Below are 15,716 nucleotides of genomic sequence, written 5' to 3'. Positions count from 1 at the left end.
ATCCCTTCGCCAGCCCCAGGGTACTAGATGCTTCCAGCAGTTACTACCTTGGCAATAACTTAGTTTCCTTCTTACTTTTTCAGTTACCTAATTAACAACTTTATACCTGGCTAACCATTTTTATATTTTTTTGGTTGCATTGGATTCTTAACCACTGCAGCACCAGGGAAGTCCCCCTGGCTAACACTTTTTAAATGAATTTCTCGTTGTATAAATATGGTTTCTATCTCCTGACAGGGTCCTGACTGATCCTTTAGGGTAATGAAACATGCTTCTTATTGTTTTTTTGTTTGGTTGTTTGTTTTTGTTTTTGAGGATGAAGTTAGACAGCTTTTACACGGTGACCGGCATGTAAAAATCATCAATTCACGTTAGTCCTGTCCTTCCTTCTGGAACATTCTTAGAGTCATATGGTGCCAAATTGTTTTCAAAAATCTTAATTTTTTCCTTACTGAAATGCCTAAAAGCACAGGTTTGGAAACAAATAGATTTGTGCTTTGCTGCTGACTCTATTACTTTGGACAACTTTCTTCATGTCTTGAAGCCTCGTCTATCAAGTGGAAATGACAAGAATAGCACTTATAGATTTGCCGTAAAGATTATATCAATAATGTTTGTTGACTGTGCCTGGCATAGAGCAGCAGTCAGAAAATTATACCAGTTATGGTCGTTCCCTCAACAATTACTTTTGTAGCCTACTTTCAAACTGCCTCTCCTTCCTAAACACACTTTCCAGATGAGTGTCTGTTAAAACTCTGGTGCACAGAGCAGAATGCAATGCTGCACCCAAGGGGCTGACCAGAGTGGAGGGGGCAGGTCATCACTTCTTATGGTCGAAATGTTCTGCTCTCTTTAATGGGGAACTGAAATCACAGCCTGTGACCACTTTATTTGGAAGCCATGTCCCCACTTCTTTTGCATCTCCCGTATGGTAATACTTTTGTATCAGTCTTGGTTCTTATTTGGGATCAACAGAAAAGATTAAGAGCTGAACTATGCAAACCAAAAAAATAGTCAACACACACTGGAATTCTTAGAAGACGGTGGTGGTATTTTTAAATCTTCCCAAATTGTCCCACAGAGCAACGAAGATAGCAAAACTAAAGACCCACGGACAACATCTGCAACAAAATTAGGTGGTAAGATCTCCCCAGTATTCCCCTGATAGGAGGGGGTGGGAACAACCCACTGGTAGCTACAGGACTGCATGGTGCGTAGGGTGACAACTGGGCTCCTAACGCTCCTAAGACAGAAGAAGCCCCAAGTCACTAGGGTGAACTAACTGGAAAGTGCTGTGGGCCAGTGTGAGAACTGGGAAGGTTTTGAAGGATCCAACAATGGGGCAAGTGCAATGGGTCCATATGACAGAGCTGATAGCACTGGAGCAGTATGGGCCCTTGAACTCATGAAATGGAGCAAATCAGGGACTTCCCTGGCAGTCCAGTGGTTAAGACTTTGCCTTCCAATGCAAGGGACGTGGGTTCAATCCCTGGTCGGGGAGCTAAGATCCCACGTGCCTCGGGGCCAAAAAATCAAAAAACATAAACCAGAAGCAATATTGTAACAAGTTCAATAAAGACTTTAAAAATGGTCCACATCAAAAAAAAAATCTTTAAAACAAACAAACAAATCAAAGCTCTTTTCCAAAGCAGAGATCCAGACTGAGAAGAAAGAGATAGAAGCAGAATCCAAATTGAGCAGGATAAGGAGAGTAGAAGCAAAGGAAAGAAAGGTCCAGATAAAAGCAGAGGGGAGGGTTTCCCTGGTGGCACAGTGGTTAAGAATCTGCCTGCCAATGCAAGGGACAGGGGTTTGAGACCTGGTACAGGAAGATCCCACATGCCGCAGAGCAACTAAGCCCGTGCGCCACAACTACTGAGCCTGCGCTCTAGAGCCCACGAGCCACAACTACTGAGCCTGTGTGCCACAACTACTGAAGCCTGCACACCTAGAGCCCATGCTCCGCAACAAGAGAAGCCACCACAATGTGAAGCCCACACACCACAACCAAGAGTAGCCCCCGCTCGCCGCAACTAGAGAAAGCCCACGTGCAGCAACGAAGACCCAACGCAGCCAAAAATAAATAAATAAAAATTTATTTTTAATTTTAAAAATTAAAGAAACAAAATGCAGAAGAGGGGAAGAGAGTCGTCAGATCTCCAAGAGTGTGAGGCCATGCTTTTAATCATTTTGTGAAAACAATGTAAGAGGGAGCTATAGGGAGAAGAGACCAGAGGCCCAACTTGGGATCTGACAAGACGGCCGGGCTGCCCCACGGGATTATCAAGGAAACCCAGCGTTTGCTGGTTGGACCAGTTCCCAGCATCAAAGCAGAACAGGTGAGAGCAACAGCCATTATTTTCATGTGGTCCTTGCTGGCCCCCAGGGTTCCCCCTTTGAGGTGGGGACTTTTAAACTTGAACTCTTCCTTCCAGATGAATACCCAGTGGCAGCCCCTAAAGTATGTTTCATGACCAGAATTTGTCATCCTAATGTAGACAAGTTGGGAAGAATATGTTTTGATATTTTGAGCGGTGCCCAGCACTGCAGATCTGGCACAGTTCTGCTGTTGATCAAGCCTTTGTTAAGCGCTCCCAATCCAGATGATCATTAGCAAATGATGTGTCGGAGCAGTGGAAGACCAACGAAGCCCAAGCCACAGAAACACCTAGAGCATGGACTAGGCCATATGCCACGAATAATATCTAAATCGATCTGATCATCAAGTGTGCATCACTTCTCCTGTTCTGCCGAGACGTCTTCCTTTTTTGTTTCCATTTAATGAACATAGTCTTAGAAACACTGCAGCATAAAAGCCCAGACATCTTTACTCCTTTGGTGATGAAATGCACATTAGCAAATCTAGGTCTCGTCCTGATTCACTGCTGTAAAACATGAGCAGAGACTAGAAGTAACATCTGGATTGCTGCGAAACATTTAGAAACAGTGGCCCCTCTCTGCTTGTATTCGTTTCCCCCATCACGGGTTAAGTATAAAGCACTGTGAATGAAGAGAGTTGTCAGGGTTAGCTGCAGGGATGTGGGTGTTTTTCTTTATTATTTTTTTTTTTGGGGGGGAGGTAGTTTTATGTTTATTTTATGGGTTCCTTTCCCTCTTTTTATGGTGATCTAATTGCACTGGTTAAAAGCAGCTAACCAGTTCTTTAGAATATGCTCTCTATTTATTCAGATGCTGTAGATGGGCAAGCTTCATTGTTTGAACCAACACGGGAACATTAAACAAACATCACAGCCCTCACTAACAACATTGTGACTTTGCTGTCAAATGTAGAATCCTCCCTTCAAGTAATAGCTTATGACCATTTTGTATGGCTTGTCTGGAAACTTCTGTAAATCTTATGTTTCAGTAAAATACTTTTTGTTATTCTAAAAAAAAACACAGGGAACTCTACAGAGATGAAGCCAAAAAAGCTATTCTGACACACAATTACATGCTAAGAACAAGAAAAATGCATTGCAGATAAAAAGTGAGCAATAGAAAAAAGAACAATCAAATCCCATAAGAAGATAATTCTGAGGAAACAAGAGAATGGGGAGTATTATATGTATATATAATAATATAGAAGAACCAGAGAATAAATATCCCCCCCCCAGACAATAAAACACACCAGAAAGACATGTATACAGAGATAGAAGTTATAATCCAATATTAAAAAGCAAGCTAAAATGTATTATGAAAATGATAAAAATTATTAAAGAAAAGTATAAATTAAAATTAGAAAATCTTATAAATGAGGTGACTAGAGAATAGGAAGCTTTGAAAAGAGAAGTGACAGAACTTGGGACATAACTAGAAAAAAGAAAAAATTATTTTAAAAATGAAGACTAAAATAGAAGAAACACAAGAAAGAACAAACACAATAATGCCTTAAGATAAAGACAAGATGGAAAGGAAGACATATTTTTAAAACTATTTTAAAAGAGATAAAAAGGACTGAAAGGAAAACGATAGATATAAAAGATAAAGCAAAGAAGATACAACATATGTATAATAATGGACTTTTCAAGAAAGTCCATGAAAGCAAAGGAAAAGAACAAAGACTAAAATATATAATTCAAGAGACCATTCCTGAAATAAAAGAATTTGTGACTATGTAGTGCAAGAGCGTACCACAATCCTAGAGAAAGTAACCTATATGGCCAATTTCAAGATATAGTCTGGTAAAATTATTGGACTTTATGAAAAAATTATTTTAGGCATCATGGCAAAAAGACCAAGTTACTTAAAAAGGGAAATATAACCACGCCATCATCAGACTTTTTGATAGCAATGCTTCATGCCAGAAGACAATGGAGTAACATACCCAACACATTCAAACAATATGTCACAGATTTTGCATCAACCTAATAAACCTCTATGTAAAAAGACCATAGAAAAATGTTATGAACATGATTACTCGGGGAATACTGTCCTACAAGCCCTTCCTGAGGGGCCATCTAAGGAATAAGGGCATGATGGACTAATAGGGACCAAATTTACCCTTCCACCTTGAACACCCAAAATACAAAACAAAATGTGTGAAACTGGTTTTCAGACATTTAAACCATCAACCAGCCCTGTGATCAGGGACAAGTACTAACCTCTCTAAGTTCCCAGTTTCCTCTTCTATGAAAGGAAAGACTTGGCTGTCCTAACTTCATATGGTTGTTGTGAGACAAAAATCAGATTATACATGTCGTGTGATTACCATAGGCCCTGGCAGGGTTCTGGGTACCTAGTAGATATTAGTTTTATCCTTACTCTGCAGGCTGAGGAGATAGGAGGGTCACAGATACTAAGTAACTCGCCAAGGACATACAGCTAGAAAGGGGCAACACCAGTGCTCCCGACATGGTCTCTCTCTGTCTGGTCCACAAGGAGACTGCACACAATTTTACCACATGCCCTAGTGAGGTTCAGATAGGCTTTGTCTTTTGCATTTCCTTGCTCACCAATATTTAAAGCCTGGCCTGAGAAAGACAAGCTGGCACAGGAAATTAAGAAAAAGTGTCAGAGAATTTCCCGTCTTGACTATTCATCTTTTCATCTAGGCTGCCCTGGACGTCAGAGCAGGAGAATGACCAGAACCAAGTAGCGTCATAAGTAAGGAGCAAATTAGTAGAACAAATAAACTGATAAATGAATGAATGGACAATTAGCCTGGACACTGCAACATTATCCAGGGTCCAGATCCAAAGTGATGTTGGCTATGGCCCGGCATAGTGACAACTTCCATTGCCATGGCGGTCCTGGGGACTTTTTCTCCTCTGTTCTTCAGGAAGTTTGACCGCTCCATGACACGTGGGGACATTTCCAATGTCAGAAATTATAACCAACTGTAAAACATGTATTAAATCCAGGCAACAACCATCTCTGTTGTATAAACATGTCAGGAAGGAAAGCGACTGCCCAGGGATGCTGGCTGTAAAAATCCAAGGCCAAACCCAGCTCTACCCTGTTCTGCCACCTCTCCCAGCTCCTGGGAGGTGCCTCTGGATTTTTCATGCACTAAGACTTTATGGGAATGACTCAGATTCCTGTCCCTTCCCTAGAACCATCAGTACTGAAAGACTCATGTATTCACCCTTGAACCCAACCGCGCCACACTGATAATAATTATTTACCTACGTGCTGCTGGGGAAATCACAAAACAGCAAGTTCCTTCATCTGCCACGTGCAGATGTTTTCTTTTTGCCCCAAACCAAGGGCTGGAAATCCAAAGAGAGGGGAAAATCATCTTCTGTCTTAAGTAACTCAGCTCCAGAGGGGTGTCCAGCCCTCCAGGCATACCCCTCCCCACTTTGGCTTTCTTATCATTCGTGAGTTCACGGAAGCAGCATTTTCACTTTCCTTCAAGAATTTTCCCTTTGTATCCGCAACGTGGCTAACGGTGGCACAAGGCCCCTGGCTTCCGGCCTGTCTCGGCTTTCGACGTGTCTTCCTCACTAAGCTTCCTTTCTAGTGTTTTATCTGACTCCCCCTTTCACTTCGAGACCATTGTAAGGTTATTAATTGGCCTAATTTCAATATTGTTGTGTGTCAGGGAACAGGTAGGACCAAGAAGAGGGAGAGAGATTGGGGAACAGCCAGTGGGTGGAGTGGTCAGGACACACACGTTTATAGATTACGTTTGCCATCTTAGAGGGGCGTGGTTCACGGTGCCCCAACCAATTACAATAGTAACATCAAAGACCACTGATCACAGATCACCATAACAAATATAATAATGATGAAAAAGTTTGAAATATTGCAAAGATTACCAAAATGTGACACAGAGGCACGAAGTGAGCAAATACTGTTGGAAAAATGGCAGCACCAATAGTCTTGTTTGACACGGGGTTGCCACAAACATTCAATTTTCTTTTTTAAAAAGCACAGGAAAACAAAGCGCTGTAAAACAAGGTATGCATGTACTGTGCACGGGATGCTGTGAGGGCTAAAAAGGTGAAAAACACAAAGTCTTATTCCTCAAGGAACTCATGCTTTTTTCTGGGAGAGGAAATATAAACCTTTGGAAACTTCAACCAAGAAACAAGATTTAAAAAAAAATTTTTTTTTCTTCCAGGTTAATTGAGATATCATTGACACACAGCACTGTATAAGTTTAAGGTGTACAGCATCATGATTTGACTTACATATGTCATGAAATGATTCTCAAGGTCAGTTCAGTGAACATCCAACCATCTCATATACATATAAAATTAAAGAAATAGAAAAAAATATTTTTCCTTGTGATGAGAACACTTAGGATTTACCCTCTTAACAACTTTCATACATAACACACAGCAGTGTTCATTAAATTAACCATGGTGTACATGCCCACGGGGGGGCATTCGGTGGGCGATCCATCAGGGTGTAAGGCAGCATTTCTGCCCCCGGGGGGGTGTAATCCATTTGAGGGAAAGAGCATGTGCTCGCCTGGAACAGTTGGTATCATGCAAAGGCAAATATGTGTGTTGAGTGAACAGCAGAGAGCCGACCCAGCTCTGGCTGCCAGGGAGCTCCGAATTGGCAGGAAGGTGGGAGAACAAAGCTCAGGAAGTGAGCAGGGGCCAAAGGAGGCCAGGAGCGAACAGCAGAGCCAAGCCACACCCCCAGGCGCTCTGGGCAAGGTCCACCCCACCACGGCTGGCCTCCAGGACTCCTGCTCACAGACGCAGCCACGGGGAACAGAGGCCAACTCTCCCTTTGAATGATGTCACCACTTAAGATTCTGAGCCCCGGATGGGAGTGTCCTTCTGACCAAGCCTGGTCAAGATGCCCAGGAACTAGGTGAGGGTACACCTGCCCCCTTTCACAGTGGGTGGCTTATTTCCTGCCAGTATCACATTAAAGGGGTTTTCCTCTCAAATAGGGCGAGGGGCAAATCTGCTGGACAGTCCACTTCCCACCCCAATCACAGCATCCCCTGCAATGCTTAAGAGCTAAAAAGAATGGCCAAGAGGCCATGGGATCTAGTTGTCTAGAGGAGGGGCCCAGGCCAGCGCTGGAAGAAATCAAGAGGGCTTCGCGGAAGAGGTGTGTCTTGACTTTGGCCTCCCAGAGAGGATGTGGGCCCTGTTTTGTCCGTGATGCTTGGCCTGACCTAGAGAGTCACCTTGCAGGGTCGCTGTGTCATGGTCACAAGTCCCCCAGCCCCCGGCACTGGGCTGAGAGCCAGGCCTGCCCAGCCTCCAGCTTCTCCCAACCATCGAGCCGGCCAGCTTCACTGGCTCCATTTCACAGATGAGGAAACTGAAGCTTAGAAAGTCACGTGCGTTGGATAGAGGAGGCTGACGTGGGAACCCAGGCCTGTGCGACCAGGAACCCCCCAACCCTTTGCCCGAAGCCTGACGTCTCCCAGCATGCTGAGAAGTAGCAGGGACACTGCACTTCACTCCGCCTCCATGTTTCTCTCAGGAGTTCCTGCATCCTTCACGCCAACCCTATGAGACCGTGAGGGCCACGTGATTACCCCGTTGAGTAGCTGAGGAACCCGAGGCCAAGGTCAGCCAGCTTTCAGGGCCCGGTGTCGGCTCTCCACCCTGATCCAGCCCGAGAGCTGCCTTCCTCCCCATGACCCTGTTGCTGGAGGCTGTGGGGAGAGCGGCCTGGGGAACAGATCTCACTAAGCTGTGTCTGTCCACGTGGTGTGAGCCACACCTAGCCCGTCCCCGGAACCCGTGGTTGAAAGTGCAGAGGGGACCCGTCTAGGGGAACAATGCGTATTGATGATTCTGGCAGCGGCAGCTGGCAGGCGCCCGAGGCGGTTTGGTCTGGGGTTTGGGGTAGGTTTTACTTGGATGCCGAAGCCCAGTTACTCATCATTCTCGCTCTAGGCCCCTGGGCTACCCGAGATCCAGTGGGAACAGCTCCACAGCCCAGGACATGGGCTGTCCGCTCCCCACCCCCCGTCCCCTCTCCTCCCGGGAGTGACTCATGTCACGGCACTGGCTGGGCCTGGGCCGGCCTGACACCCTTCCAAAGGCTGGAATGGGGGCCTGGACACTGGGCTCGGACCTCCCAGCCCTGGAGCAGGGTGGGGGGCATCCTTCTTTATATGGGGTACACACACCTGAGAACTTTCCAGAGAGGGCTGTCTTCATGCTCCCTTCCTGGCCACCTATCTGTTGCTCCAAAAACTCTCTCTATATAACACACACACACACACACACAGACTCTACATTTGCACCCAGAGCCAGGCAACCTTCTTTCTGCCTGCCACCTGCCAGGGACCGTGGTCACCTCAGTGGTCTGAGTGTCAAGTGATCTCATGCCAGTCCTCAGCCACCAAGGCATGGCCTTTCACGTGCCCTCTCAGTGTCCCCAGCTGTAGGATGAGGAGACCGGACACATCAGCCACTTTGTCTTCATGGCTCTCTGGACCTCACCTGCCTCTTGATCCAGCCACCTGGGTACCTCTGCGGGGACCAGCTCGGAGTTCTCATCTACTGAGCACACCTTGCCTGGCGGCCACGCAGTGACAACAGGAAAGGGTGGGATGCAGGGGCCTGAGGATAAATCCCCCTCCTCCCTCCCCCAGGCAGAGTGTGTGCGGCTCTCAGAGCCAGGACCCAGGGGTCTGCCATCAATCCCATGCGAGCGTGCATTCTCCGTCCCAGCCCGTTCACTCCCCTGTCCATCGCTCCATCTCCCAGGGGTCACACTCCCCCCAAAAAGGTCTCACACAGAGGCCAGGAGCCTCAGTCTCTGCTTGGGTGAACCCAGGTCAAGATAGTGGGTTTGAGAACCACTCGGGCCTCTATTCTGTCACACAGGAAGGGTGTTCTTTAAAAAAAAAAAAAAAAGCCAAGGCCTGGGTTTTACTCATGCTGCACCTGCTGTGCATCCTTGCCTCCTTGGCTCACTGGGTAACTGATTCTCGCTGACCCTTCCTTCCTTCCTTCCTTCCTCCCTCTGCGTAATGAGGCTGAACCCTTGCGGACCTGCTCCCAGGATGAAATGAAGCAATGCATCCAACGCACTGAGAGCAATGCCCGGTGTCCAGTAGGTGCTCAAGAGGGACCTTTCCCGCTGTCCCTCGGGAGGTGCTGCTTCGCTGGCTGCCCTGATGGCAGAGGGACCCACGTCCACCCAGGTCCCACACGCCTCCCTCCTCCGCCAGCCCCCAGATCCGGCGTTCGCAGGCTGGATGGTGCGTGCCCAGAACCGGGGCCAAGACTCCGGCAGGCGCTCAAGATCAACAAGCATCAGGTTTCCTGGTTGAGGACACGCACGTACACCATGTTCCCTCTCTCCAGAAGGAGGTGGCAACCCCAGAGCCAGTGCTCCTCTGTCCCCCTGACCCTCTCCCACGCCCCTGCCCTTGGTTTCCCCCCAGCTGCCTGGGCCCGTTCACCTGAGCAAACCCAGAGCAGCTCTGAGGTGTTTCTCAGTGCGGCAGCCCCATCTCAGCGGGACGAGCGCCAGAGATAACTGTCTGCCCGCCCTGAGCCAACCTCTGATCCTGGGCTCACAAGGCTCCGGGGACTTGGCTCTGCTGGGACCTCTGACAGCATCGCCATTCATCTCTGGAGGTCAAGGCCGGGTGGGGAGGGTGGGAGGCTGGCAGTGAAGGAACACCGGGACGGCGGGAGGCGAGTGCACCTGGCCAGGTTGTCAGATACGAGCACTGCTCCCCCAGCCGTCTGGCCAAAGCTGCAGGTTGCCCAGTGAGTGGAAGGCCAGGGCCCTGCCCGTGGGAAGTTGGTGTCATCACCAAACGGCCTGGGAGAAAACTCACAAGAGCCCGTCAGCCCTTTACTGGCAGGTGCAGTGGGAGCCGAGGCGGGGAAGTGGCGGGTCACAGGGGTCCCAGAGGGTCAAGTCCTATAAACTCTGACTCCAATTTCCACATCCTACGAGATGGGCAAATGCGTGAACTAAAACTGACCCTCTGGCCTGGCTCTAAAATTAATCTGGATCTAAACCTTACCCTTATCCAGGAGGCCAAGTCTGGTCCTGACCCAAACCTGGACTTGAACCCTAATGGGATCCAGTCTGCAGCCAGATCTCAATCCTTACCCACTTGGAGGGCTCAAGAAACCCTTGCGTGATGAGTAACCACATTGAACCCAGAAACCCTCTAGAGAAAGACTCTGGGAAAAGTAAAGCGGATTCGAATAGCGGCTCCTCTGTAGGAAACCCACCTGCAGCCCCGGACCACAGCCCAAGACAGTGGCAGGGACTCAGGTGTCTGGGAGAGACATGTCCCTTCAGTGCTTCCGGAAATGGGCTGAGGGTCCCCAGGGCACCTGGGGTCAGTTAAGGTGTCGGGAGCAGTGGATAGGAGCAACTGGGCTTCTGTCCTCTGGGCGGCTCCTCCTCTCCCTGGAGGTCTCACTGCCCACCCTGACCAGCCACTGATCCTCCGCACCCACTTGGGAACCCCTGCAAGGGCAGGGACCCATTCTGGGCACTTGGGGACGAAACACGTGCAAATCTTGCCCTCAGGAACCCAGCTGCAGTGGGGGAGGGAAGATTTATTCCCTTGTTCACTCAACAGGCATTGCACATCTTTTGTAGTTCTCAGGCTCACGGGTAAGAGTCCCACAGTGCGAGGCTTTGGAAATCTGATTTAGGGGACACCCCACTCACAGCTCCATCTCTCGAGATGGACTCATATGTGTAAACCTTCAGGCCGATGCATTTGTCTATAATGAGCAGTCCTGGGACATGATGGAAACCACTCTTGGCCTGTGACGGTGCCTTCTCCCCCAGAGCAGACCTTCGTCAGAAAACCAACAACCATTTGTGAGTTGGAGCATGAATGTGGCACAGAGAGAGCTGGATAAGCCGATGGGTCCAGAATTCTGAAAGGGCATTGACTAAAAAGCCTCCCTCTCATGGGCATTGCTGGAGTGGGCACTGCCAGTGTTTGCTTCTGTGACACTCCCCTTCTGAATGGCTGTGATAGTAACATTCCTTCTTTAGATGTTGTAGAAGATAAGAATACATCTGGCTTCAAATTCTCTGAGATGCTTTTCCTTTATGCTTATTGCCTCATGGTGACAAAATGGCTGCTGCCCCTCCAAGCCTCACAGCAACATTCCAGCATCCCCCCCAACAAACCCTGACAGAGGGAAGCAGGAAGGCTAGAGGGAAGGGCACCAGCTTTGGAGCTGGCCAGCCCTGAAGCCAAGTCCCAACCCTCTGCTCTGGCAGCTTCACCTCTCTCGGAGCCTCCATTTCTTCAAACCCGCAGGCTTTGGGGGAGGTTAGCACGTTATGGGGTTAAGTGGAAGGCTTCCTGGAGGAGGGGATGACTGAGCTGAGTGGTGAGGGAAGTGGGGGGTAGGAGTCAGCCTGCATGGGTGGGCGGAGGAGCTCAGGGAAGCACAGTGGCTCCTGGGGCTGCCGTGGAAGGAAGGGAGAGGTCAAATGTGAGGGTGGATGGTGGGCGGGGCTGGATCAGAGAGGGCTGGAGGGTCAGGCGAGGGAAGGATCTGTGCTGTCCCTGCATTCTCAAGGTGATGGCTCACGTTTGCACAGCGCCCACGAGTTGGGGCTGCTCGGAACTCTTTACTTGCATTAACTCATTTACCTGGCACAGCACTGCTCTGAGGTGAGGACTCTTCCCACCTCTATCTTACCAATGAGAGAATTGAGCAGGGAGGGCAAGGCAGTTGTCCAGGGTCACACAGCGAGTCAGTGGCACCCAGGCTGTCTGGTTCCAGAGCACAGGCTCCTAGCCTCTACCCCGCTCAGCACAGAAACACCTTTGGGTGGCTGGGGCCTGGGATGGGAGCGGCCCGGCACTGCGACCTCTGATCACCTTGATTCTGCTTGACCCTCAAAGAGGCGCCTCTCCGCTGCCAGCCAGGTGAGGATGCCGCTGACCCAGCCCTTCAAACCAAAGTCCTAAAAGGCAGCTTGTCTCCCAGGGGCAATGCAGCTGGCGCCAAGCCCCGGGGGGTGGGCTGCGGGCCAGGGACTTGGTATGGCTCCAGAACATCATAGAGCGATTTGCAACACCTTCAAATCTCCCGGAGCAGCCAAGAGAGGCAGGTGAGGCGCAGGCCTGCGGGAGGAGGGCCAGGTGTCAGTTTACCTGGGAATGGGGTTGGGGGGAAGGGCCCTGGCAGCCCACCCATCCCATCAGCACGCCCACATTCTCCCCCATGCAGCGCAGCGCCTGGGGCCCCCGTGGCCGGGTACCAGCCTCTGCAGTCCTGCCTACGAGCTCCGTTAGCACCCCAGTTTGGTCCCTTGGCTGGAGCTCCCCCCTTTCCCCTCCTCAGTAATTCCATGTGCAGGGGTCTCTGTGGGATGGGAGCACACACGCAGGCGGGGAGTGTGGCTGTGACCTGCCTGCCAGGAGCGCCCGTTACCTTCAGCAGAATGGGCTCAGACTGGGTTACCCACCTCGGAGCAGATGCAGGGGGTCGTGACTGTGGATGGTTTAAAGGCCTCAGATAAGACAACTGATACTTCCCCAGGGTCTGTTACAGGCCAGGCGTTTACCTCCCTCAGACACCTACTGAGTACCTACTAAGTGCCAGGCACCCTGGCAGGAGCGTCCAGGTGAGCCAGACCCGGGCACCGACCACCCCAGCTAATTCCCACCACGAACTACAAGGGATAGACTGCCATTCAGGCTTTAGAGAAGTGAAGCTGAGGCTTAGAGACGTCAAGCAACTTGCTCAAGCTCACACAGCAGCCATGGTAGGATTGGAACCCCGTTCTGAACAACCCCAAGTTCTCGTGCTCAGCCCCGGGGAGCAGGGCAGGGAGGGCAGCTCCAGGCGGCTGGAGCAGGAAGGCCGTGTGTAGATGTGGTAGGAGTGGGGCCCTCTGAGCAGAACGGTGATTCACCCACTGGGAGACGTCAACGCAGGTTACAAAACAGGCCTGGCCTGTGCCAGACCCTTGTTCTCACTCACTTTTTTCTGTTCCTCCCCGGCCCTTCCACTCCCTGTTCCTTGGGCTCCTTGAGTACATTCTGTTCTTGCTGAACTGAGCAGGGTGACCGGGTCAGCCGCGTGGACCGAGGGCCCTCAGCCACCGGGATTATCGCCGTGGCCTCCCGAAGGACCCGGGAGACAGGGGCTAAGGTGAGCACCAGGGCCCAAGCTGCCCAGGCCGCGAGTCTGCACGGCTCCCCCTGCTTTTCAGGTGAAGTTCAACACTCAACATAGCTCCAGGCCTGTCCCATTGCTGGGGCTGCCTGCTCTGCGGTCCGGCCTCCGCCTCCCCTCCCGGGCCCTCAGCACAGAAATGCTGCTCAGACACGCTACCCATCTCCGCATCCCTGGGCCGCCCACCCTGCTCCCTGCAATTTCCTCACGTGAATCATGGTACTGTGGTCATGTCAGAGAATGCCCTTGCATGTAGGAAACACTCACTGAACTATTTAGAGGTAAAAGGTCATCACATCTGCAACTTACTTTGAGACGCTTTAGAAAAAATAAATTTCGAGAGATATAGATAAATGATGCAGAAGAGGATAGATGGTGGATAGACAGGTGAGGCAGGGTGTCGGGGACACTTGGAAAGGCCCAGCCTTGCCATCCTTTCACTCGGGACTTGCTCTTCACTGGGCACCTACCTGTCTGCGCTCTGCTCCAGGTACGGGTGACCCAGCAATGAACGAAGCAAAGCCCGCCTCCCAGGGACTGGCCGTCCTGCTGCAGGATACTGGCAGCCCTGCACAGCACGGGGGTCTACAGCGCGCCCTAGTGGTGGAGAGAAAATGAGTCTGATTAGCGGACTCCGGGGAGCAGCGGAAGGCGCTGGTCCAGCCCCGAGAGGCTGAGCAGATCGCGGAATCAAGGCCTCCAGCTGGGACGCTGGGCCAGACCCTGTTCTCAAGCTGCCACCAGGGAGGTGGTGCTGGGGGACCCTCCCCTGCTTCCTTTGAAAGGTACCCATGCCCTTGTCTGGAGGCGTTAGGGAACCATTGACTGAAACTGCCCGCCTTGGCCAGGCACGGTGATGGTCATTTGCATGAGTTGTGTCACAACAAAAGGTCCCCATAAGGAACATGGCTCTGCTGTCAAAACCTAACTGGAAGAATTCGGGAGGGGCCCAAAGGAGGGAGGAGACACCAACCCATAATATGTCCTGCCAGCCTCGCAGACTCCTCCTCGCTGGAACCCATCTTGCCTGAGCGATGCACGCGCCACCAGGAAGGATCCTGAGTCAGACCAGACACGGGCCAAGCAAGGTGATTGGCCAGAGACAACCCGGAAACTAACCCCATCACCATAAAGCCAGAGACCACGAGCCACGTGGCAGAGCAGTTGACCATCAGGCCTGATGGTCGGCCTCATAGGGTTTCACCCCAGGCTTGGCCTCTAGTTTCACCAGCAGTGCGCTTGAGGGCTGGCTGGTGCCTGGCCCGGTGAGGGGTGAGGATGCCCACTGTCTGGGACAAGCTGCAGGTCTGCACAAGGCAAGGTGGGACACGGGATGCAGAGGATGTAGGGGCTCGGCAGGGAGCCGGGCAGCAGGAGGTCGGGGAGTGAAGCTCTGACACGTTCCTGACCACTGACCTTCTTTCTCCTCTGTTTTCTCAACTGGAAAATGGGTGTAATAACACCCATCTGGCAAAGCCATTGTGAGGATGTTCTGAGAGAATGAAGCACAGAGTCTAGCTCATAGTAAAACCTCAAGAAACAGCAGTTCCCTGATTTTTCCTTATAGAAGTTTCACGTGATGGAGGGGGCAGTGGGGTGGATACTAATGAGCTCCCAGATCCCCCCTCAGGGATGAAGGGATTTCTCTCCAGGCTGCAGGGTGGGGTGCAGACAACCAGCCCCGCACCGTCTCTGCAAGGATCCCCGCCCTCAAGCCACGCCCCTCCCACCTTCAAACCACGCCCCTCTCAGGTGACTAGCATCCGTGTACCAAATACCAGGGCGGGTGAAAGTCTGGCTCTCTCGCCATGTTGGGGGGCAACTCTGAAATGTGGTCCAGCCTCGAGCCCCCTGTGGGGCCCGCGGAGCGCTCCCCCCCCAAGACTGCCTGGCAGCTCAGCTTCTCCAAGCCCTTCCCTGCTTCATCCCCTCCCCCCCTTTCCAGTGCCAACCTCAAGAGCGTTCCCTATTAACGAGCATCTTCCCTAAAGAACATTCCATGCACGCTAATCTCTGTCCCAGGGAACCCAGGCCCCCAAAGTCCAAAATCTGAATTTATATAAGAAAAAAAATTAGATGGGCTTCGTTGCTCTACCAAAGAATCCTTTACTCTCCCAAAGAACTAACTCATCACAGGTTTTCCTTAAAAGGTGAGCCCCT

At 50.7% G+C, this 15,716-nt stretch overlaps 1 pseudogene; it reads left to right on the top strand.

The window, feature by feature from the left end:
• The window catches only part of LOC118897800, an 80,491-nt pseudogene extending 77,782 nt beyond the window's left edge, over nt 1-2,709 (top strand).
• Nucleotides 2,710-15,716: the final 13,007 nt, after the last annotated feature.

The sequence above is a fragment of the Balaenoptera musculus genome, chromosome 7 (genome assembly GCF_009873245.2).
Source record: "Balaenoptera musculus isolate JJ_BM4_2016_0621 chromosome 7, mBalMus1.pri.v3, whole genome shotgun sequence".
Classification (NCBI taxonomy): Eukaryota; Metazoa; Chordata; class Mammalia; order Artiodactyla; family Balaenopteridae; genus Balaenoptera; species Balaenoptera musculus.
Note: the sequence above shows the minus strand (reverse complement) of the source record. Positions and strands in the feature narration are given on the sequence as shown.